Source organism: Furipterus horrens, unplaced genomic scaffold (assembly GCF_987537825.1).
Source record: "Furipterus horrens unplaced genomic scaffold, mFurHor1.1.pri manual_scaffold_16, whole genome shotgun sequence".
Classification (NCBI taxonomy): domain Eukaryota; kingdom Metazoa; phylum Chordata; class Mammalia; order Chiroptera; family Furipteridae; genus Furipterus; species Furipterus horrens.
In genome coordinates this window covers 7,116,993-7,142,077 of record NW_028327186.1, presented here as the reverse complement: position 1 = coordinate 7,142,077, position 25,085 = coordinate 7,116,993, and positions in this window count along the sequence as shown.

Genomic DNA, 25,085 nt, shown 5'->3' with positions numbered 1-25,085 from the left:
ATAAACGGGGAAGTGAAACAATTGGGTCACCATCTGGAAAAACAGAGAAGTTGGAACTTCACTCTGAATACATTTTAAGTGGATCAGAGAGTTAACTGTGAAAAATACAATCCCTCATAATTCTAGGAGGAAAAAGAGACTTTTTAAAATAAGTCTGATTTAAAAAAAAAAAAAATCTGGCGTACCGGAAATTTGTTAGTGGCCTTCCCAGCATGATTCCATTTGTATGAAATGCCCATATTTTCTATAAATGCATAGCTACAGGAAGAACATGAGTGGTTTCCTGGCAGTGGCAGTAGGAATAGGACTTAAAACTACGGTGGGCGCGAGGGGCCTTTGGGGGACACGGAGACGTGCTAAGTGGCCTGTGGTGACGTTACAATGACTGAATTGTACGTTTAAAGCGGATGAATTCTGCGACCTGCAAGTTATACTTTAGTTATGCGGGTCACACCAAGTATGGCGTAGTGACATAGCTGGCCCTGGGCAGAAGGAGGTAGCGCTACCCTCTTACCAAGGTGTGTCTCTTTGTCCAGCGGCCAATTCTTCACCAGGAATAGGATTTGGTTAAGAATGCAGGCGTGTCTCTGATTCTCTGATGAATAAAGAGAAGAAAGAGTTTCTACTGCAAGTCTAATCCCCTTCTGTTGGGTTACATGCTCCCAGTCGGTCCTGACAACCTTTATTGAAAATGGCACCTTCCTGCACTCCCACAGATGGTGACCAGCCAGCCTGCCTCATGGCTGAACAATAGCCAACATCCTTTCCTGACCTCAGCCCAGTTCTGGCTTCTCTTGCTTAATTGGCTTTGCATGGAAGTGCTTCAGCTGAAAGCATGTCTTTTTTTTTTTTTTTTTACGGAATGGTGCCAGAAAACAATTAATTTCGAATACACTGCCTTTCTGCTCAGTGCTGTGGTTCCTGTCTGAGGCAGCATTTATTTATGTTCCTGTCTGCGTGAGATAACGCACCGGCTGAAGGCGCAGGCCAGCGCAGCCCCCCGGGAGTAGCACGGGTGTTGGTCTCCTCTTCTCCTGGCTCTGGCCTCCCGCAGCTGGGGTGGCCTTTGCAAAATGGTAGCAAGCCACTGTACCCGGGGACCGGGGCTCTTCTCTCTCTCTTTTTTAAATTTAATTTATTAGACTAGTTTGTAATCTGGATCGGACCCTCACAACTGTGGGAATGTTCCCATGAAATCCTCCATGCAAAGGGATATTATCTGAATTCCATGGGGATTTTCATGCCCATCTCAACTCAGACTCTGGAAGGGGGAAAAAAAAAAGGGAAGAAAGAAAGAAACCATACTATTTATTCTGTTCATATCTCTCAGGAGCCCATTAATGTTTCATTTAAAATCTGTGTTTTATTCTGTTCTACTGGCATTCTGTTGCTGTCATTTAAACTTGCGAGGCCATCACAGAGGATTACCCCAGAAGGACAGTCACACACCCAGGACATGTGGATGTCCGAGATCCCACCTGAGCAGTGCAGGCGGGCAGCTCCAAGGAGATGGGTCCTCTGCACAGCGATGTCTGTTGCTGTCACATGCTCCTTTGTGGTCGTTTCTGCTGAGACCTCAGCCACCTTCCTGTTCACTTGGCCAAGGTCCCCTCTCCTGGTCAGCGAGCTTCCAGTTTCTCTCTTGTGTGGATGAAGCCTGTTGTCGCTCTTTGGTTAAAGTAAGCCATGGAGCCTGTGTTAAAGGGTTGTTTCTATTTCTTTAAGAAGAATTTGGTGCTAATAAAAATCATCGAATTTGTTTGTCTGCCAGTGATATAAAGCAGGGGGAGAAAATGTCGGTGGATCATTCTTGAGTTCTTGAGCAGTCTAATCCCATTTCAGCACTTCCTCTCTTCCTCCCCACTTCTTCCTTCCTGCTTTCCCTCACTTGGGCAATCATAAAGAAAAAAATAAAGAATCACAAATAATTAAAATAGAAAAAAAAAAAAAATCAGAAGCGTAAGGTCACAATCCAGGCAACCCGAAAGACTCTTACAGTGTTATTAAAGTTGATCGGAAAATCTGACTAGTCTTCCAAGCAAGAGAGAATCATCCTCGGTTGTATGGGTCCCTTGGACCACAGGGAACACATACCAGTTTCTCTAAAAGAGTAAAAGGTTCTTGGCATTTGTTCTGAAGGCTGCCATCTGTGATTCTACATAGCGTAGGGGCCAGGGGTCATGCAGTGTGTAAAGCAGTGGCTTTATAATAAAATTGATACAGCTTTTAATAACCCCACACCTGTGGCATTTCCAGGGGACACTGTAGCATGATGGAGGCATGCAGCTTCGTAGCACAAGAGCCTGGGCAGTTTTGCACACACTAAAGTAGCTTTCTGATTCTCTGGCTTCATCTATAGATGAAGCATGGAGTATGTTAGAAGTGGATTATCCGGCTGATTTTCAAACCACTCGGTAGAAATACCAATGATCTTGGCAAGGTTTTTGACAAGTTGGGCAGCATATGGCTGAGAGATATGTCCTCTGTCAAATACCATCACGGAATAATTTCTGTCTTCTCTAACCTCCCACCAGGCTGCCAATGAATCCAAATAATAAGCCTGAAACCAGAGAACGCGCTAGAAAACTCTTGAACGCTAAGAACTGAAACGTCATCAAAGAATCAGCTTCACCTTAGAAGAAATGTAGCGGGGGTGGGGGTGGGGGCCGTGATGGGACCTCGGAAGCGTCCATGAATGCTGATGGCCTCTTCTGACAAATGGTGCAGTCCAGCTCCGCAAGGCTGCCCATTCATCTTGTCGGGGGGGGGGGGGGGGGCTGCTGTTTGCCATTCCGGCTCCAGGTGCACCATCTGTATTCATTACGCTTGCTGGGGTGCTGGAGGGGGTGGCCAAATAGTGCCTTCTCGTTGAACAGAGATCTGGTATCACAATTTCAATTTATCTAGAAAGCCCAGGCTAATATCTGCATTGCTTCTTGACTTCCGCTGTAATGAGTGCTCAATGCAGGCCCAATCACCTCCCTCCCTCCCTCCCTCCCTCCCTCCCTCCTTCCCTCCCTCCCTCCCTCCCTCCCTCCTTCCCTTTCTCCCTCCCTCCCTCCCTCCCTCCCTCCTTCCCTCTCTCCCTCCCTCCCTCCCTCCCTCCTTCCCTTTCTCCCTCCCTCCCTCCCTCCTGTGCAGCTGTTATCACCATGTACAGAGGAAGAAACTGAGGCCAGAGACATGCCCTAAGTTGCCCACCAAACCCACGTGTTTTTTTTCTACAAGCACCACTCTCTTCCTTCTGCTTCAGAACAGGGAGCTGAAGGGCTGGTTCTTTGCGATGCCGTGTTCAGGGGAGCATTGCCCCAGAGAGGGCTAATACGGAAACCCAAGTAACTCTTGATGCTTGCAAGTCTCTGCATCGCCTTCTTATTCCCGCGGTGCCAGGGCGCAGTCACCGTAGCGTCTGCCTCTGGTGAGTTTCAGTATCAATTTGACCTCTCGTGAGCATCCCTGAGTCTTATTCAGACCCTGACGTCATGTTTCATCTACCTTCTGGGTCCGGTTGAACACATTTTGCGATGTGGGGCTTGTTTTATTTTTTGGTTTAACGTGCCCCCGTTTAAAACATTCTTCTTGTCCTCCGACTTTTCTGCGTGACCCATGCTCCGAGCTCTGTAAGCTGCAAGAAAACTCTCCCATGACCTGTGTTTCCCGAGGCTAAGGGCATTTCTTCCTGCCTGAGCAGGATGTTTCCTAAATAGCCAGACAGGGCTGTGTCCACGGTCTCAAAGAAGCCAGCTGGTGTTTATGCAAAGGTGAGAGGGCACGCTTTTCCTTTCTCATTAGGTACAGGCAATTTGCATATGCCATTATCTGCTTATTAAACAGAGCATCTCAAGACAGTGGCCGACTGTGAAATATGTACACACGAGCAGTTAAACAGCCAGCTCTCGGTTTCACCCGCCGCAGCCAGCCCGTAACGAAGAGGCAGAAGGTGAGGATGTGACCATGGGAGGTTCAGCAACGGAACGAAATCGGGATTTGATCTAATGCAACACGACTGGCTCGCGGCACAGGGAGAATGTCAAATGGTGCCCGTGAAATTCAGTCCTCGCTGTGGTCTTTCTCTGACACCCATTGTTCTTCCCTTCATTGGGATGCCGCGCAGACCAGTATGTAAATTAGGATTTCATCAACGCCTTTCCTTTTATCTTCATGCCGTTTCATTGTGACTTCTTTCTTTGAGCTCAGTTCACTCTGGGTACGTGAATATCTTAGTAAACTAGCAATATGATGGAAAGGGAAAAATAAGTAAGATATTCCCTAACATCCAGGTTATGCATACTTAGTACCATTGAGAGTATATACATGAAAGCTCTTCCTTTCAAAGGAGGTATAGTGAGAATTAAAATAAAATGTCTAAAAGCATTTTTTGGACTTTGCTGTGTATTAATTTTTATCCTTAGGAACCTCTCAGAAATAGAATCTTTTGGACTTTATCTTCTGTTAAAACAGAAGATGTATAATTCCTTTGCAAGGAAGAGAACTAAGAGCTATATAGTTGCCCTGGGCCATCTACCCTGACGGCTACTCAACAGAGTGGATTTCCACACCAACCCTGGATGAAGTAATCACCGTGACTTTGTTTCTGTCCTTCTCAGCCAATCAGGGTGCGCATGGGAGCGAACCAGGCTGTCTGTGGAAAGGATCGCAGAGCAAAGATCCTCTCTGCTCTGCGCTGTCAGAACAAAGGTGATCCCGAGGCTCTTGAAGCCAGAATCCACAACTGCAGAATCGGTAGTCCCGTCAGACTAGTCCGTGAGACTTGGTAAAGAGTTGCTTCTGTTCCTCCTTGGCGCTGGGGTTGTCATCACCGGCTCCATCCCCAAGTAGGATGGCCCGGGTCCCCCTCCGGTCTTGCCACACGCCCACACCCCGTGATGGGATGATGGGACGCAGACTCTGCGCCACGACTTTTGGGCCATCTGATTTATTTCCCAGTCCTCTCCCAGGAAGAACTCATTATAAAGGTGGTGTTAATTAGGGGATGAGATTCTTGTATCTGGGGTTGTCTATCCGACGTCTGGAAAATGGACAACCGTTCTCTTTTTTATAATGCAGAAACGTAAAGCGAACACAGCACAGCTACTTGAACTTAGTGACTCTATTCATTGCTCTGCAGGAGATATCTAATGCCAATAAAATTAAAACCAATTTCTGAGTCTGCTTAAAAAGAAACTTAAGCACCTTTGGAAATGAGCCTTTTAAAGAGAAAAGCTCGTTCCTCGGCTCTCGTTGCCATTGTAGTCGGCTGCTTTGCCAGGTCCTGGTTTAAACTTGAAGGTCAAACAGTTAACTTATGATAAACGACACCATACTGAGGTTTCAGCCAAGGCAAAGAGTGTGGGAAATCGTACAAGAAAACCATTACGGCTCCGATTTTCCTGACCTGTGCGGACTCCGGGTAGGAACAGTATAGATTCTTGCAATAAGCACTTGTGAAGAAGCCAGAGCGGGTATTACCGGCTGAGCTGAGATCAGAGGAAACGGGGCATCAGAACCCTGACAATAACCCCATTTAAGGTTGGACTTACAAAGCTGTCCTCTGAAATTTCAGATTTGCCTTCTCTCTCTCTCTCTTTTTTTTTTTTTAATTCCTTTTCTCTGATTGGATAAAAGAAAGTTCAGGTAATAACATGTTTAATTTAATCGGGGCGCAGCTCGGAGTGTGAGTGAGCGAACAGAAAGCATCGTGGGATGCAAGTCAAGAAGGGCTTTGCGTCTGTGCTGAATACCCTGAACCTTTTCTTAAAACTAGCGAAGAATATCAAGACAAAGGGTGTTACAATGTGATGATTTTTTGAAGACAACAGTGGTGGGTAGTGGAGAGCAAAAAAATGAGTCATTATCGCCACCCTGTCTGAACACGGAACCCTTCTTGTTCGTCGGCAAGGACTTTTTCTTTTTTTAATTAATTAATTAATTAATTTTTGTTTACTTATTTTTAGAGAGAGAGGAAAGGAGAAAGAGAGGGAGGGAAACATCACTGTGTGGTTGCCTCTCGCGCGCCCGCAACTGGGGACCTGCCGCGCAACCTAGTAATGTGCCCTGACTGGGAATCGAACCAGCAACACTTGGTTCGCAGGCCATGGCAAGGACTTTTGAGGAGGCTTCTAGAAGCAACTGCCCCTCAGTTGTGAGACCAGCCACACCCAATTCTAAGGACCGCAGAAGGCAGGAAACGGGCGACTGGTCCACAGTGTGGAGGCAGCATGGCCCTAGTACTCCTCTTTGCATTCATTTGAGAATGAGCTATGCAAGGTACAGGGCCATCATAGAAGCAATCATGAGAAATAATTTACTGGCTGATTTCGGCCAATACATCATCAGTGGAGATGCACATTTGTTCTCCTGTCTTCCTGTTCTACTTAGAAACATTAATTACAGAGGCTTTTTAAAAATCTCAGCAAAAAATGGCAGGGCCCAGAAGCTAAGCTGCTTATCACCAACCCGTCTTTTTGACATTTCCCCATTTAAGATTTGAGCTCAGGGGTTGTTGGAGGGGAGGTGGGGTGAGTAGGGAGAATGGGAAGTGGCTGTTTAAAATATTCTTACCCTTGTCATTTCACCTTATCCTCTGAAACCTTTGCTCTGTTAGTAGAATAGATAGAAGTTGCATAATTAACGTGGAGAAACGTGGGGTACGGGCTTCGAGAAGCTCTCTCGACTCAGCTTCTTCTTCCAAGTGCCATGTGCACATGACTGCCTCCCTCACAAGCCCGCACGGCCCAGTCCTTCTCAGGGCACAGACTCCAAGGGCCTTCACTCTGCAGCCACAGAACACACCACACCTGCAGACCCGTCTTTGCTCTGATCCGCGGGTATGCCCGCTCGTGCGTACAAACATGTCATTCTCCCTTTGCATGGGTTCCAGGGAAAATCTGGCCAGCTGGAACCCCTTCCTCAGCGCCTGCCCCTCGTCTGTGTGGCGCCAGGCAGTGTTCTCCAACTGGTCTGCTGCCCGTGTGCTAATATTTCCCATCACGGGCTCTCCTCGGCCCAAGCTCCCCTCTGCCGTTTTGTACAAGGGCCTATTTTTAATTACAGTTGATTCATCCCAAAGGATCCAGTGGTCATCACGTAAAAGAGCTCATTTCTGAGTTTCTGCTTCTGGTTGGGGAGAGGCAGGAGAAAGCTGCTTCGATCTGGAACCAATTATTTGGCTCGATAGATGACAAGTGAGGACCCGAGCAGATGGAAAGGGGGTGAAAAAAGAGGGCAGCTCACCCTGAATAGCTCAGGGCGAGGTGGAGGACAGGTACCTGGGACTCGGAGTGAAAAACGCAAACCTCGGTGATGAACAAAGGGGTCATGTGAAAAGAAGTGGGGAAATCATTGCTTGACAAAGACTCCTGGGACGGAACATATTTCTTACCTTTTATCATCACACATAGTCTACAGACCTTGGCACCTTTTAAGGGCGGAACACATTTTAGATACGACTTTATAAAGGGAAGGTGTGAATGCTTGAACCACATAGTTCCCATTGTTTCAAGTGGAAACTCAGAGGGTATAATGGGCATCATAATTATGTGAGCATTTGGCAAGGAAGGTTCTCTGTGTCCATCATGATCACCGGTGAGGACCACAGTTGACATGTGGCCAAAGGGTAAGAGTCAGCCTCTGAAAGCGGAAGAGCTACGGAAGCAGAACCCAGTGGGAGAGAAAGGGGGGCACGTTTGTCGCGTGTCTGCTACGTACCAGGAACTTTTCTGTGACCGCTAGAGAGGTGTGTTTTTGTATTCTGCCCCTCCAGCCGGGGAAACGGAGCCTCACAGGCGTTCAGTGGCTCACCCAAGATCACACTGTAAGTGCTGTGACGAAGACCCAGCATCGTTCCCGCCAGAGTAAAGCATTTCGATAAAGAGGGGAGGCAGGAACTGGGGGGGCCGGCAGTGCCCCCTGGGTTTTCCCAGACGGGCTCCTGAGGCCCACCCCCACCCGGCCCCCCTCCCTCCATGCTGAAGTTTAATTATGTTGTCTTCACGTGACTTTCTTTAGGTTTATTCCTATTGGAAGTCCACCTAGCATCTTAAAGCCGTGGGGTTTATGCCTTTACCTATTAAGAAACATTTTCAGCCATTATTTTTTTAAAAAATGTTTTCTCAACCCCACACTCTCCCTCCTTCTGGGACTTTAATGAGACAAAAATTAGATCTTTTGCTAATGGGTTTTCAGTTTTGCTGATTCTGTTATCTTCACTCTGCTATTATTGAATCTCTCCCTTCATCGTTGTCTTTTGAATAATTTCCAGGTTATTTGCTTAAGCTTAGAACAGGGGACAAATGAGCCTGCATTAGCTTTGTCCAGAACCAATGGCTATCCCAGGTGCCATTTTTGATCACATACACAAAAATGTTCATGATGTATTAAGTCAGCTTCTAAGGTTGGAAACAGGATGCATAGTATTGCCCTATTTTTAAAAATGAAAGTTATAAATAAGCATGGAAAATAGTTCAAAGAAATACAAGATAAACTAACTTTTTAGAGCGAGGAAAGTAATTGTGATTTTTATTTTGTCACAAAATTCATCTGGATTTTAAAATTATTTTAATAGTGGACATATATTGATTTTTAGAATCTAAAAATAAACAAGTATTATCATTTAACTTGTCTTTGAAAAAAATGATATTGACTGGAAAATTAAATGTAATCATAGTGGATAAAGTTCTACTTTTGACAAGAAAAGGCCGGGGCGGATAACATGCGTGTGGTTTTTTTAAGTCCTTAAAGAACTGTCAAAGTAAAGAGAGATTATTAACCTTGTAATATGCTGCTCTCAAAGGCAAAATTCAGAACAAGGACAAAAATTACAGGGAGGGACAGTTGGCTTAATTTAGTAAAGAACTTTTGTGAAATCAGTTCTGCTCACCAATGTCGTGCTTCCTTGTTGGGCGTGTTGCAGAGAGAGTTGTGTATGGTGGCAGGGTCCTCCAAGGTGACAGTATCTCTTCTGCCAGGTGCACCCGCTGCGTGCTAATTATCTAATTTTCTAGGTGAGGACACCTCACCAAAACCTGGCTGTTGGTCGGAAAACAAACTGGTCTCTATTGGAGAAAAAGTTAAAGGCCAAGAGAGGGAACATTTCCTATTATGGCGTTCATCCTTACCTTTCCTCGGAAACGGTCACCCACTTCCTTGATTCTCTCCTGGTGCCAACGGTGAGGGTCTCAGCTCCGTTTTGGAGGTAAAAAAAGGATGGTGGAGAAACCTGTTTTTTGTTTCTGTTTTTCAGCTTCTCCCTATTGTTAAAGAAGAGAAAGATTCTCACTGAAACATCTGGCTTCTGTCTTGTCCATGTATTTGTCATTTTGGCAAGTAGATGAGGCATTCTTCCCTGAACCTTTTCCTTAGTGTCGAGCAGTGTGAAGCCACTTAAGAAGGCAACCCAGATTTCAGCGGTCTAGACCAGGAGGGCGAGAGCCCTGAGCTCAGGTGTTCGTGCCCTGGCCCCCTTACTGTGTGCCCCTGAGCTACCGGCTCGGATCTCCCCGTAGCCACACTCCGGGCAGACAGCCCAGTACGTGAGGCATTCAGTAGGTGTTTGCTGAAATCACACATGAGCGTGTGCATCTGTAAAACACTGTGGTTGATCTGTGCTAAGTGGGTTTCAGATTGTTCTCGGGATGAACCGGGGGTCCGGCACGTTGTTCAGGACATTTTGTGATGAGAGCGTGAGTGGCAGTGAGAACTTTGGATGTCGTATTGGCCTGAAGAAACACGTAGGCCGAACCACATGGCAGAGAATTGGCTTGGGAGAGGAACTCTGTGGTGTGGAAAATCAGCCTCCTTACGTCCTTCCAAGTGGGGCTTTCACAGCTCAGCCCGGAGAGTGGGCCATTTTCCATCTGAGCGATTTAAAGCATCTCCTTCACGGGCTGGCCCAAGCCAAGGGCCACAGGCCTCAGGACAGAACATGCAAGGAGCTTTGAACATGTGGGCTTTGCCCGCATCAGATAAAAATATTGAGTGTTACCTTAAGAGCCCACGCGCCTTAACAATCCTTTCCTTTGCACGATGAGCTCCAAGCCTGCTCCTCCCGAGTGCTGGGGGCTCCCCAGGCAGCAGGAGAAGTGCAGAAGGTCTTCCTGAGGCTGCTGACCCTGCCCCTTCGCTTCGTTTCTGAGGGGCCTCCCTTCCTTTCTTCCCACACGTCTGGTCCTTCTTTGTTGTTCTTCTGAAGATTTCAAAAAACGTTTTTATTGACATGTCATAAACTTGATAAATTTCACAAAGTAAATGCACCCGTGTCACCCACACCAAGCCCGAGAGAGAGAGGGGTTCACTGGAGCCAGAGTTGCACCCCCCAGGCGCCCCTCCACCCGGGGGTGCCCCCACAGCGTACTGGACTGACTCGGAGCGCAGAAGAACCTTCATCGCGGGCCCCACACAGCAGGAGCCGTTTGTGTCCGGCGGCTTCCGCTCGTTCTGTCTGTGAGACTCCCCTGCGCCGTGGCGCGTGGGCTTGTGTGTGCGTCATTGTCATGGCTGTGTGGGACGCCATCGCGTGGACACAGGGCGGGCAAGGGAGGCTCGCAGTGGTGCGTACGCGAAACAGAGTTTATTCTTGTACTGTTGTTATTATCTTACGATTTTCCATACAAACAACGGTAGGCCTACTTTTGCTCCTCTGTGTATCCCCGTGCATTTACCGTTCTTCTGCTGAGGCGCATTTGGGTTGTTTCCAGCGTTTGGCTATTGGGAATAAAGCAGCTGTAAATATTCTCATCTATGTCTTTAAGGGAACTCTCTAGGCATGTCTTTTGGGCATATACCTAAGAGTGAAATTTCTGGGTCCCAGATTATTTACCTGGAACAGAGCCTGCCGAAGGGCTCTCAGAGGGAAACGGGGGGTCGTCCCACCAGCATCGATGCTCGGTGCGACCTCTCCTTCGCTTCAGCCATTTGCATGTGTAGGGAGTGGCATCACCTTGTTTTAACTGGCGTTTCCCTGATAACGCACAGATACGAGTCCTTTAAATACATTTATCAGCTACTTATATGTCCTCTTTCTTGAAGTACCTACTAAATTCCATTGCCTCCTCCCCGTCTCTTCCCTATGAGGTTTTGTCTTCTGAAAAATTATTTTATTCTTTTTATTTCCTGGATTTGTGTGTGTGTGTGTAAAATGCATTATAACATCTACAAATCTATGTATTTCAGTTATTCCTCTGCCTCTATGCCTTTTCCTTTCACTCTTGTAACGATAATTTGTTGTAAACATAAATTCTTAGTCCAATGTAACATTTTTCTATGATTAGCATTTTTTGATATATTAAGAAATGTTTACCTACCATCCAGTAGTAAATATTTTTATTCTTATTCCTACACTCAGGTCTGCAGTCTCTTTGGAGTTCATTTTTCTGTCTAGTATTAGGCGGGGGTCAAGACTGACTTTACTCCAGCACCTTGTGTAGGAAGGACCACCCTCTCCCCACAGTATTGCCAGGGTCTCCTTATGCTATGTCAGGTGACCACGTAGCGTTGTATTGGCCTCTGGGATCTCCTTTGGCATCGCGTTGGGTTTATTAATGTATTGATTTCTGCGCTCATTCAATATCCATTGAGTGAATGTTTTAAGAGTCTCCTAAGTTCTCCTCTCCTCCTGGGCGGTCAGCATCTCTGTCCTGGGTGGTCAGCATCTCCGGGACGCTTTCTTGGCATCCAGAAATGACCAAGGCACAGAAATCCAGCCTGTTTCTCTCATCATGACCCACCGTCTCCCTGCAGAGGAACCGGAGTGAGGAATGAAACATGGCGCCTTTAACATTGCCTTGCATGAGAGAAGTAGTGTCATCTGTTGATTTGAATGGATACGTTTATTCTTGACTTTGTTCACAGGACTCTAGTAAGCAGCGCTGAGTCATTTCCGTTCTAGGCTCTCAGTACGTTGCAGTGTCTTCTGCTGGCTCAGTAACCTTTGCAGTAATTCCATCAAAGGTCATCAAGCATGGCAACCCAGGGCCTTTTAAATCACCATTACAGTTCTTGTATTGAAATTACTTAAAGCCAGTTTTATCTTTGATCTGAAATTAAGTATAACTTCACAAATATTTAACTTCTTGGGACCATTGTCCATGCTAAATAAGACAACACTGTATATTATTAAACTTAATGTGGAATATGCATTAATTTGCTCTGTAAGAGGAAAGAAACTAAATTAAAAAATATAAAAATTGCCATTAAAGTCAGGACTGCCCACTGTTCCCTGGGATAACATGACATTCCCACCTCTGTAATATTGCTTTAGCTTATTATGGGCTGAGGCAATTTCCTTAACTTCAAAATGCTCTTAAAAAAATTATTAAAGATCATCTACTGGTCGTTCAAAGTTAAACTTAAATGTCACTCCTTCCATAAAATTTTCTTCGCTGTTTCAACTGACATTATTTCTTCCTTCCCTTCTGATTATATAGCTCTTTCAGTAATTTTTAAAACAGTTTCTAATTGAAGAATCTTTCCCGGACAGGAACAGATATAATAAATTCATCCTAGCCAAAATACATCACACATTTCTATTATAGCCCCAGAGGTGATGATCATGGAGATTTGTTTTTGAAGCTCTTTGCTAATCACGGGATAACCCCATGTTTCTGTGTGTTCCCTTTCATTCTCAGAAGTGTCCTGGGTAAGAGCTACACCATGCAGCCACATTAGTTACTGGTCCGCGAGTGATGACCTTCGTTTAACTGAGCATTGTTTGATTGGTTAGCGCCTTATCTTAGATTTAGAAGTTACGGCATCCCGTAAGATTCCCATCATTCACTGCTCTGGGCTGCGCAGCCCGGCCCCTTCTTCAGCCTTGTCAGTGACAGACGCGCACAGTCATTCAATGGCTGTGTGAGCACCACTGGGGGAGGGAGGGGACTCGGACATTTCCCCGCTCTTAACTGCACGTTCATGTTGGCTCAGTTTCCTCATCTGAGAGAAAAATCAGTGAAGACCGCTTCTCAGGGATGTTGGGAATACTTACTAGGATGGAACACAAGTGGAAACATTCACTGCGAGTGTGAAATGGTACCCAGGCTGAGCTGCCAGTAGCGGGCTAGCGTTTTTTGGTGAGATCACGGCCTTCTCCCAACCTCAGTTACAGTTTCTGTTGAATTTGCGTTCTTAGAATGAATGATAACACCTTACTTCTGATGCTTTGAAGGAGAAATGAGCTGCCTCGATATAGTCATCAGAGAAAAGATGGCTTTGAAGAGGAAAGCCTGAGGGGGTTATGGGAGCTGGGAAGGCGCAGGAACGGAGCGCAGATCTGGGTTGCTGCTGCTCATGCTGGAGGGAAGAGAGAGACTCCAGGGGTCTGGGTGATGCCTCCCGTCTGCCTGGCAAGGCGGAGCTGCTCGCTGGGGCAGGATGGGTCACCCTGACTGCTGCCGCTTGGGTCTCCCTAGCTAGCTTTCCAAGAAACCTTTCTTATTTTCCTGACTTGGGTCCACTCAGTACCCCGAGCGAAGGCTGCTGCTGAGCCTTCAATTACCGAGGGTTATTTTCCTCTCTGGGAAAAAACATAGAACTCCCAAGTTTAATCATCTCTGGCAAGTGGTGCACAAGCTTCCCCGTTAATTAATCTTTAATGTCATTAATTGGCTGTCTGTGTGATGACAAGGAGAGGAGTCAACACTGTTTGCAAATCAATTGAATTCTCATCTGACCCAGCATTTAGTTTTCAGGGTGAATAAGAACAATTACAAGGCTTTCACTGGCTGGACTTCCAGGGCCTGGCTGATAAGATTATTGAACAACACCAACAAAATATTCAGACGGTGATCTCGCAGTTCCGATGTGTTCATGGAAGGTTTTCTTCTTGGAAATCAGCTCATTGGTTCATGTGGATCAGGGGCAAGATCGGAAAGCCAATATCCTGAGGTCACGGTTTTCCCCAACAGCCCTTCATTTCTCTCCATGTTGATTTTGCCTCTGTGGTCTATTTAAATCAAAATCCTCGTCCCAAGCAGAGTCAATGACGAGCCACTTGGTTTAGGTTCCCCGCTGTCCCTGTGCCCGTGGTAACACTCAGTCGGGTACAAATCGCGGTTCACGGAGCAGGGACGCAGGGCCAGCAGGGTCAGCATCACTTGGGAGCTGGTAAGAAATTCAAGTTTTTAGGCCCCTCCGCAAATGACTGAGTCAGAAACTCAGGGTTTGGGGCCGCGATTTCTGTTTTAAAGGGCTTCCCAGGGGACGCTGACGTGTGGGCTAATGTTGGAACCACGGCCGAGTCCACTGCACACGAGCAGGAGGACGTTGTCCCCTTTCCTTGCTGAAGGGGCCCACTCAGCGAGGGATGGGGAAGCAGTGACTTGTTTGAATGGCGTCAGTTCATTGGGCTCCCTGATCAATAGTTGTGAGACGTCAGCTGCTGTTCGTTGGCCTCAAATATCTCTGCGACGGTTGGGCTCGAGCAGCTTCCGACCTCTGCTCGTGGAAATGGCCGTTCCAGTTTCTGGATTTCTGATGTCTTTTGCAGTTTACAGAGGCCAATAATCAGGCCTCTCGGAGGAGGGAGCAGAAGGTTCTCCCAGATGGAGACATGGCCCTCTGCTGAGCAAAGGGGCGGCCTCAGCGTTGGGCTGCGGCTGCTGTCATAGCCCCAGGCCCGTCTGAGAGTCCCAGAGGGGCTGGAAATGACGCTTTGCGGACTTGTGGTGGGGCCATTGCTTCCTGGCTGGGAGGGACGGCCACTTGCGTCCTCTCCTTGGCGTGGCCGTGGCACCGTGGCGGGGTCCTGGATGGGGGCGGACAAAGTCCGGGAGAACTAGCTCTTCCTTCAGGTGCGGAAACCAAGACTCAGCCTTTACCTCAGCCCCCTGACAGTCTTCCTTCCAGTCCTTTCCAGGCTCACCTAGCTATGCTGACATTGGCGTCTTTGCAAACATCTCAGGACCCAAAGCCAGGGTCACATTTGCAATCGGAGAGCAACCTCCTTAATCAAAGGACTTATACTTCAGGCGCTCAGCCGGCAGGGTCAGGGGCCTCGGAGTTTTCTTTATTACAGGCTGATGATGGAGAAGCTTGGGCATAAGGATTACTTTCAGTATTTATCTATTCCTGGTAATTTTCTGGGGAGCCAAGGATGGTTGGGGATTATGTGACAGCTTGTTGAATGGGGTAAATGTGTAGCAGGCAAGTGGTGTACCTCCAGGATTTCATTTTCGTTCCTGCCGCCTGGCACCTGCCCGTCCTGGTGCCCATGCCGTATTCTGGCTTCCCCGGGAAAGGATCTCTCCCCTGAGACTCTGAAATGGACATTGTGTGCCGTTGACCTGTTGGCGAGTTTTCTCAGGAAGTTACCTGTAAGGGGGTGAGGAAGTAGGATTGGGCAGGAGAAGTCAAATTGCAATGTAGTCCTAACGGATAATTTCCCAAAGGAAAATCGAGGTAGTGCTAGCAACAAAAGAGGGGTTTTTCCTAGGCTGCCGGCCCAGAGCAACAAATGTCCCACATAGGTAGCTTCCCTGGGAAATTGGGGTTTTTCCCGCATCTTCTTGAAAAGCATATATTGTACGAATTATAAGTTATGGATGTGTATTGTAGAAAGCACCTCCCTATGTCTTGTAAACTCATAGGATGGCCATATTTAGCAACTATTATTGTGTGTGTGCGTGTGCGCGTGGGCATGTGTGTGCGCACGCACATGTGTGTGCTCTTATTACATAAGCATCAAGCCACCCTTTGGATTTTAATAAACGCAAACCCCTCTGGATTGGCGTTTTCCTATTTACTTGTTTTTGCTTGTGGGGAAAGCCTAAGTTAATTACGTCTGCTTTTCCGAGAGAATAATATGCTCTCAGTCTGGGGATAATTAGGCACTCTAATTAACCTTAAAAAAAGAAAAACAACACATAGCTTTATAGTGGCTGTATCCCCTTCATTAGTTTAGTTTGGCTCGTCTTAACTGACATAGTTAATATTGCTAATTTGCATATCTTTTCCCATGGTAGTTAGCGCCATAACTTGTAATGAAAACACATTTTAAAGTACACCAGAGATTGACTTAATGGAATTAGCTGTATCACAAGCAGAGATTCTTCCAGTGGTTACAGATCTATCTTTATATTTACTGCAAGGCACTTAACGGTACACTTTCAAGTGGGAAAAGCTTTTGGAGTAATCATTTTTTAATAATTAGCTTAGGAATAATTTGGAAAGTATCACCTGAAGCGCTCGAATAATGTAAAGTAAGCTATTTCTGGAAACGGTAATGGAAAGCATGCTCCTCGGAGACTGCAGAGAGTTAAAAGCTCTGTAAGAATGGCTATTAATTATGGCCCAAAGCCCTCTTTCTGTTATGAGGCAACCCAGCTATAAAGCAAGATAATGCATCGTTGAGAATACATAGCCCCTCTCCCATTAGACACCGAGGTAGTCCCGGCCAGCGGGAAATTCGGCGTTGGGGAAAGCAGGCAGGCCACCATGGAAGGACTGCACCTGTACCCCAGCCGTACCTGCAGGCAGCGTCCTCTGACCTCGTGAGGAGGTCTATGCAGCACTTAGTTACGATGAAATTAGCAAATGCACCCTGTTCATTCAGTCTGGTGTTAAAGCAGCTAACACAGCTGTGCTTTTCAGGACCTGCTTTTTCTTCCCCTTTATCAGAGACAACCACACCTCTGGCAGTGGAGGTGTGCAGACGCATAGCGTGGGGTCTCTGTGGGTTCCCTGATGTGCGCCTGCCCACCTGTGACAAGACTGAAGCGCTCTCAGCCTTAGCCCTTCTCTGTGCTGCGGCCCGGCCCCTCTCGTCCCCCTCCACCATGCTCTCCTTGAACGGGGTTCTCGGAAGAGCACTGGGATGGCATGGTAGTGTGCCCAGCAGGTCCTGTTTCTCCTTCCCAAGGCACCCCCTGCATGCCCAAACTTGTGGTCAGACATCAGTCCCCAGAAATCTTATGGCTTCCCCAGCCATGGGCTCCCCACTCTTTTTTTTTTTTGGTTTGTTTTTGCTGAGAAGCAGGAGTGTCATCTGCTTATTGCAGGGTGTTTCTGACCTTGGTCTCGCTGCACCTTGGCTTTGAAATACCATCGGGATCCGACAGGGCTGTTTTGTACAGAGCTTCCTGTCCTGAGTGGGCTTGCTGGTTGCAGAGAAACGCAGTATGGAGCCAGAGGTCTCACATGGTGTAGGAAATGGGCATAAGGCTTGAATAGAAAGCCTGGGGCGAACAGGATCTTCCTTCTTGCTTGAAGGCAGAAGAGCGAAAAGGTCTGACAACAGGTTTCAGTCTGTTTGGCTTATCCACACCTCCAACTATTTTAAGACAAAAGAACGAACAGTAAGTCCTTCTCTGTACACGCGTCTGTCTGATATTCGCCTCCTTCGTGGGCCAGTTCTTTTTAAGCAAGGGGGCTCCTTGGGGATCAGGCCCTATTTTTTCTTCCCTTCTGCTTAGCTGCACCGAAGCCGCAATATAAGCTCATTAGAGATTGGATATTGAAGGAAAGTTTCCATAAGTTTGCCAACAAGGGCACTGCCTCGTCTCACGGCAGACACACCGGTGAGTGTACGCGTGTGAAATTAAATGGGGTGGGCCGATTCCCGCCCGCTGGCCTGTTTTTACCTGAGACAACACTCTGCATCATCCAAGTGCATGCTGGCTGCTCTCAGGGGCTTCCTGTAAGAGACGAGGCACTGGCCGGGCTCCTTTGGTAGTTCATCACATGCTCTGTTAGCGGGGATCAGAAAGTCACATTTAATAGCCTGCAAGGTTTATCCCGAGCAAGTGAAACCTCACTGAGAAAACACCGTAATCTGGGCTGTGGAGGACAGACGTGTCACTGACGGACTCGGGGTTTTGCTGGGAAGGAGGCTTTGCGGTGTCATCCTGGGAGCCATCCCGGCACCTGCCGCAGAGGCCCCTGTCAGTGCACAGCCTGCATTAAACGGGGGAGGATTCGGGGCGGAAATGAAAGGTGAAAAGTGAAAATGTCACTCGCCATCAAGAAATGGCTAGTTCGAGACCCCTCCCCCAAATTCTTTTTTGTCGCCGTAGTCCTCAAAGGCAACGGGTAAAATATAAAGCACTGCGGGGAGGGGGTGATGGGAGAACCCCCCGAAAACCAGAATCATTGAGATTGTGAATGCAGAATTACACGTTCGTTCATTCAGTGCACGTATATTTAGCGCCTGCTGTCTTCCAGGGGCCAGAGGCCTCATTGTGAGTGAGACAGACAGGTCTCTATTTTCAACGAGTTTAGAAGGAAAGGAAGAAAAACCAATAAAGGACTGAACGTAAAAATAAGTATATGAGATACTTTAAAGCGCCTGGTGGATGAAGTGGGAAACAGCTGTCACTACAGGAGCAGGAAGTCTACAGAGCAAGGAGCCGCTCCTAAGGTGTCCTTGATTCGTTTCATGTGCAGTTAGGGAGCACCAACCATAAAATGACCCCCCCCCCAAAAAAAAGGGAAATAGTCTGTATTGCTGAAGAGTTCTTGATTGGTGGCGTTTCTTTTTAAAGATAAAGAACTTTACCAAATGCCTCCATTGTTTGGTCAGGTGGGACTGAAAGTAGCAGGAAATCTCATTGCCAACAGGCAGGCAAAGTAGGTTCTGCACATTCAAGAAGACATGACCCCTCTTCTAGGAGCGCTGCACAGAGGAGATTCAAAGGAATTGAACACTCTCAAAAATTACAACTCGGGAACTCGGTTTCCTGTGAACATGTTGTCAAAACCAACGCGTAAGGAAGCCACCACAGCTGTTGGCAGAATATTATAAATGCTTATCACACTCCACTCATAATTCAGTCTTACAGGTTGACACAGAAGCCTAACCTGTCTTTGTAGCGTATCAGAGACTTCCTACGGCACCCTGCAGCCAACAACAGCATAATGACTTGCTCATGCCTTTCCTCAAAGCAGTGAAGGAGAAATCGTCCAACCCTGAGCACCCTGACACTTCTTCACTAGAAGAAATGGGTGTGGCTTGCCACCTGGTTTCATTATACATTATTTCGCTTCAAGTCACAGAACTTATTAGTGACATTGAGGCCTTCCTGAACCACAGTGAGTAGATGTGCGCACGCCAGCATGATCTTGTCTTGGGCCTTGTCAGTAAGATTCAATGCGATTCAGTGTGTTAATCAGGAGAATGTCGCCATTCACATCACAGACCCGAGGCATGAATGGAATTTTTCAAAATTTGATACGCGGTAGCTTGCATGTGCTCATTCTGGAATGAAAAATTAATAACCTCCTGGAATGGCTCATTATAAGATTTGATTAAAGAAAAGGTAATTAAATCTCCAAGTGATGGACTTGCTGATCCATTTGATTCAGAATGATTAACATCGGCCGGTCAAGGGCATGAGCAGGGCTCCTGCCTCCCCGGAGGGGAAGTGCCACACTGCAGCGGTCTGCCGGCTTGCTCAGGTGAGGATGTCTTTAGGGAGATTGGAGGGGGATGCCCTCTCTGGCTGCGCACCCTGGTCTTTGTTCTACTTGGCACGCTGAGGGCGGGGAGGCTTTGTGACGGCAATGTCACCTCCTTGCACTGCAGCCTGGGTTCCCAGCAGCACGGGTGGCCTCAGGCCCCCCCGACAGCTTTGAGTAACTCATGCTGGCTCTTCAGTTCTCAGTCACCATGTCTTGTTTGAATGCTTTTCTGTGCCTTTTTAAAGACGGAAGTATAATCAGAGCAAGTTAAGAACCATGTAACAGCAATGGCTATAATTCTAAATACAGAAAGAAAAAGAAAAAGAAAGTTTCAAGGGTGAGACTACTGAAAATAATCAGCATGACATCACGATTTCCTTCTTCCAGAACCTTAGCGGTCCATGCCCAGGATTTTTGTAAAGACTTGAACAACCTTACTTTTTTTTTATCCCGTAAGGCCTGCTGAGATGGTCCATTCTGGAGGCTGGGGCAGCACTTTGTGTGTTGTGCTGTGGAGGAAGAGGGAAGGGCATTCTTCACCGGGACGCTCTTGTCACTGCCGTCTGGGGCAAGTTTGAGAAACAGAAGAGGTACTGGCATCCCCCTTTCATTTTCCAGAAGTTCGATCTTCCCACAGATGGGTCTGCCTTTCACCTCCCATGGCCAAAGCCTACTACCCCCACACTGGTGACCTTGGTTTCCTAGGAGGTCTGCTAAGCCCACTTGCCCACCTGAGCTCTCTTGGCCAAATCATTTTGTTAAGCGCTGGGGGATTTCGGTTACAGAATTCCTCTTCAGAGGTTAACATCTGCAGAGGGACAAATCCCACCCCCAACTTCAACCTCTTCCCATGCGTCAGGAAGCAGATACCAACTCCTTATTTGGTGGCCAGAATCTCAGTTCTCAAGTGGAGGCTGCGAGCTGGAGGGTGATCAGAAGATCTGTGCATTTCATTGGGAACGTGCCCTCTCCGCTTCTGCTTCGTGATGTTCTCTCCACTTCCCCTTCGGAAAAGAAGCCAAGCAGCTCTCCCGTGCCTTTCCCTGTCGGTTACGAGGAATACGTGGGTGGTTCCCTGCCTGCGTGGGTCTCAGCATCCTGGAGTTCTCTGGCAACTTGAAGAAGCAAAAACAACACAAGACAGGTTTATGTGGCTTAGGGCAGTTCACTTTGCCTTGGTGTTCTTCAGGCGCCTCATCCGTAGATGGAACCAACGACACTTGCCTTCCCCTAGTTGTTTTAAGTCTCTAAATACTGTAAGTGAAAATCTTGGCAAATCATAAAGGATTATTACAACTCTTAAGTCATATATTTACACACATATATGTATGTATATGCACACACACAAACACACACACACACACAGTATGGTATGGGAAGAGGGAGAAGGCAGAAAGGGAAACCCTGAATTTTTATCCCAAGAAACCTTTAGCTTTGCAAGAAAGAAGCTTTAGATATTACAGGGGCAGACAGATTTAATCAGGAGTCCCTACAAAAGCAATCAAGATCAAATGAACTATAATTATGGTGATCAGTTCGTGAACTATAATGCCGTGTTCTTAATTTTAAATATTATGAAGGCCTGCGTAGTGAATCAATCTGTCATTGCAAAGATAATAAAATGTTCATGTCTGATGGGATATATTCCGTTTGATGGAAAATTTGTCATTCTTTTCATCAGAAACTGCATTAGGGTCACCAGTTTTTAATTTAATTAAAGTGAATGAACCCTATAAATCTCTCTCTCTCTCTCTCTCTTTCTTCATCCATTTGTCTGTTTATTTTCATGTTCTTAATAGATTTATTATAACTGGTTATACTTATACAACTCCCATTCCAATATTTCCTTGAAAGTTATTTTCTCCAAAAAGCCCTCCATACCCCCAAGTGAAATCAGCTTCTCTGGTTATAAAGCCCCAGGCAGAGCGCACATCTCAATCTGTTGTTCTGCTTTCTATTTGTGACTCTTATTCGTGTTTGTGCTCCACAGTCTGGGCTGCAGGACAAGAGGGCGGAGGACGTGGCTGTGTGGTCCCCATGGCCGGGCACGTGACCTTTAGAATAAACCCACTCCTCCCTGTGGCCTGTGAGGGGCTGTGTCTGTTGGCCTCTGCCTCCCTTGTCGTCCTCTGTCTGTCCCTCCAAGTCCCCAGCATGGTTCCACTTCTGACCTGCCTGTTGGATGCTCTCTCTGCCTGGACCTCACCTCCTCTAGACTGTGCCTGGCTGCCTTCCACACAAAGTGTCCTCCGAATGTCACCGCCTCAGCCAGGCTTTCTCTGATTTCACCCATCAAAATGGGGATCCCGCGCCCTAGGCATGCTTGCTCTCATTTTTCTCATGTGTTTTCTTCAGTACATTTTTCATTGTATGAACTATCTTCCTATGTACATTTCTGCGTTCTTATGTGTGCATTTGTGTATTCATCACCTGTCTTCCTTCTAAGGTGTAAGACCTCTGAATGCAGAGCTCTACCTTATGGATTTGTTTACTTTTTTTTTTTCTTTTTATCATCAAGGACTAAAATGCCTGTATTAATAGACATCAATAAATACTTATTATATGAGTAATTCAATGATCGTTAGATGTGCTAAGGTATATGTTGGGTGGATGGAACAATCAATAAGTGAATTTCATTATAACAAGTTTATTCAGATAATTAAAAAAAACATCGCAACCCATGCTTTGGCATTGCATAAAAATCGGGTTCTGTGAGAAACTGGTTTTTCTTCAGATGATAACCTGTAAAAGATTTATCAACTAGGTGTGAACTCCATTCAGAGGTGGGTTAAAGGGACTGAAGCCCCTTGGCCTGGGCGTTTACTGCCTCCTTTTGGTTCCTAGCCCTGCATGAGGCTGCCGTGGTTCCTGATTTCCTAACTGGAATCTTGGCTTCCATCTTTCTGTCCTTGAGAAGGGTCTAAGCTAAGCCATTGTCCACAGGGTTCTTCTCGCCTCGTTTATTTGCGAGGAGAAATAAAGATGAAAAGCAGTGCCTTTGGGGCCACGTTCAGTGTCTAATAACGTCACGCAGCTTAGGTTCCCTGGTCCTAGGCAGCCACTTACTGACATTAGAAAACTGTGGTCTCATTTGCGTTTTTCGGTTGGAGGGTCTGTGAATGGCTGTGCTGCACCCACAAACTTGAGAGGGCCACCAGACCCCTAAGACACCTCCACTCTCAGCTCCCACAAATAGGGGAAGACCAGAATATCAAGGGCGGTTGAACTTGAGCCAAGGGTCCTTTTTTTTAGGGAGAAAATCTGTCCTTTTTGGAAGCATGCATTGTGAGAACCCATCTGTCTTTGTCCGTACACATGAATGCTGTTGGCGCTCCTTGTCCTTCTGTGACTGTCATTCCAACGCAGTGGGGAGTTACACCGGCCCCTGAAAACTCACCAATGGCAGGCGCACCTATAAATATATGTATTCCAGTGCTTCTGGATGTATGTGTGAGATGCTCGTGGTGAAACGCTTGATACATTTCTCCTTTGTAGATAAAAATCGTAGTATCCTTCAGTGAAAACGAATTCGCATTTGAAGAAAAAACTTGAAAGGCAAAGCCATCTTTATTAATTATTTTTGAGTAAAAGGCTGATCGTTGGCTTGATTAGCTCTTTCCTATCTTCTAGAATTATTGGGTCTAATTTTCAGTTTTCCTTTTCCTGTCTGAGTACCAAAACGTTCAGTCAAATGCAGCGTAATTTGCCATAGAAAATGAAGTCATGGCCTTCATCCAAATTGGACAGCATTTTATTGTGTGCAGAGCGCAGAGAGTTGGTCCTGAAAACAAGTAAATGAGCTTGCCCTCCTGAGAATGACCCTGGCAGGGGTCTGCACGCACCAGGCGAGGGGAAGTGCAGTGCTGTGAATGGCTATATGCAGAAGGGACATGGGAGCATCTGAAGCTGGACGTTGTCTCAGAGAGGCACTGTGGCGTGGGGGTAAATGCCGTTCAGCCCCCTGACGTCCCTTTCTTTGTGCTTCCTCTCTCGGGAGAAAGCCCACGGAAAGCGATGTCCATGAGCGCTTACTTAGGAGGAGTGCCAGGTCATGGGAAGCGTTCTGTGTCTCCACCGGTAGCCAGCCACCAGGTCTTGGCCAAGCAGGCTAGTGCCCCGTAATCTCCTTCACCGACTTATTCCTACACACTGAGGGGCTTCCTCAAGCCTCCTTACTTGCCTGCGTCATCATTCTTGAGATCAGCGTGTTTGAATTTCCTTTTTTTTTTTTTTTTTTTTTACCAAGGAACAATGATTTTCCATTTAAGTATTTTTTTTCCTTGTAATAAGGAAATGAGTTTGCGAGTCGTCTCGGAGAATGGCTGTGTTTCCATCTTAAATTAATATGTTGGATTCTTTTTAAATAGGGCCTTGCCCCTGAGAGACAGAGCCACTCCAGTGTTCCAACAAAGTCGTCCTGACTATTAGGGTTTGGACTGCGTCGGCTTCACTTTGCCTGTTTTGTCTGAGCGGCTCTCTGGCCTTCATTAGGTGACATTCGATCGCATTTTATTCACCTGAGACATACATCACAGGCCTCTGTTAGGAAAAACTGAGCACCTAGGCAAGTTTGTTTTCTGATGTCTCCTGTATCAGTTCTGTTTCCAGTTTCCAGTCTCAGGTTCTTTTCTTCACCTTCCTCAGTGATTCTTGTCAAGGGGTAAATGGCTAATAACACTGTCATTTAAATATTATATATACATTACATAAGCATAAATGATTTATAAATCAACTATGACTCAGGGTCCTGGGATTATCATTTTTACAAAAGTCATTGTTGCTTTCTTTAATTTCTGGGCGTTTCTCTTTGCTTTGTATTTCTCCCCAGCAACCTGGGGACTCTTAAGGCCACCTTGGCTGTGTTAGTCACAAACCATGGCTCTTCCGAGGGCTCCCTCAGAAAGGCATCACTAAACGTAGGAAGCGTTCAGAAGACACAAAGCTAGGAGGAGAGGCTGACCATGGCTGCTGAGCATCACGGTGGAGTGGCACCTTAACGGATGTCCTACCTGGTGTGCAGAGGTGACTCGCCAGCCTGCTCATCTGCAGTGGGTGTTTCCTGTTTGATTAAGTTTACAGCTTCATCCTAGGCAGTCATGTCTTTTTCCCTGAGAGAGCCCCATGATCAGGTCAGCACAACACCTTGACTTTGTAACTAGAAGGCTGAGAAATCCCCTAGTCCTAGCATAGCACACTTAGAAGCTGTCTTTCATGCGGGAGCCACTCTGATTATGGCAAAATGCATTCCTTTTTGTCTTGGACTTAATGCTAAATATCGAAAGCATGCTGATGAATCTTCTTGTTCCCAAACTCTGAAGGTATCTTTTGTTGGGGGAAATGTAGCTACCTTTGTAAGGTAGAAGACTATATTTATATTATCAGTCCAGTGGAAACACAAATCAATTTACTTTTCTTACCTTGAGTCCATTCCAGGGGATTTAATGATCAGTTATTTATTTAGTACTCGGTAATTTTATATTTCAGACAGAAGGACCAGAGTGGAGGTAAAACAAACACAGATAAAAGTGTTATAACTCAAACTTCAGAAAATGTTAAAGTCATTCATTAAAAAACAAATTACTGTGGAAATACTTTGTGTCCGGTACTGGGCTAGGTTCTTGAGGGTACTCTGTAAACAAGAGGGACATGAGCCTTGAGCTGGTGGCGGACAGACAGGACTCAGAAAGGAATTGTCATAC